Below are 550 nucleotides of genomic sequence, written 5' to 3' on the forward strand. Positions count from 1 at the left end.
CACAGGAGTGGTGACTTTTAGTAGGCCCAAACAAAAATAATCTGAGGGCCTAACTGTAGACTATGGGATTTTCTCCAGAAATTTCAATATGAGAAAAGCCAAACAAGCTATAAGAAGTTTGTACGTGTGCATACTGTTACAGCCTGAGCTCAGTATACTGAGTAATCAACCAGATGTAAATGTACTGAAAGGGATAGGCCAAGCCTGGTAACTATCTACCTACATGTGGTTATAAGAGTTGCTTTGTTTTTCTAGATGGACAAGTATATCATGGAAATTTACTTGATCCTCAAGTGGGATCTTGCAGAGCCATGTGTATGAGAAAAAGATATTTGTTTCTATCAGATATTTTACTGTCTAGTTGGCAGCTGATATCAAGTGGAGTGCCCCTGGGTTTGGTCCTGGGGCCAGTTTGTTCAATGTCTTCACCAATGACATGGGAGATGACACAGAGTGCACCCCCAGCAAGTTTGCAGATGGCACCAAGCTGGGGGGAGTAGTGGATACTCTGGAGGGTAGGGCTAGGATTCAGAGTGACCCAGACAAATTG

This window comes from Gavialis gangeticus, unplaced genomic scaffold, assembly GCF_001723915.1.
Source record: "Gavialis gangeticus isolate Ggan-Ray unplaced genomic scaffold, GavGan_comp1, whole genome shotgun sequence".
NCBI classification, from domain to species: Eukaryota; Metazoa; Chordata; order Crocodylia; family Gavialidae; genus Gavialis; species Gavialis gangeticus.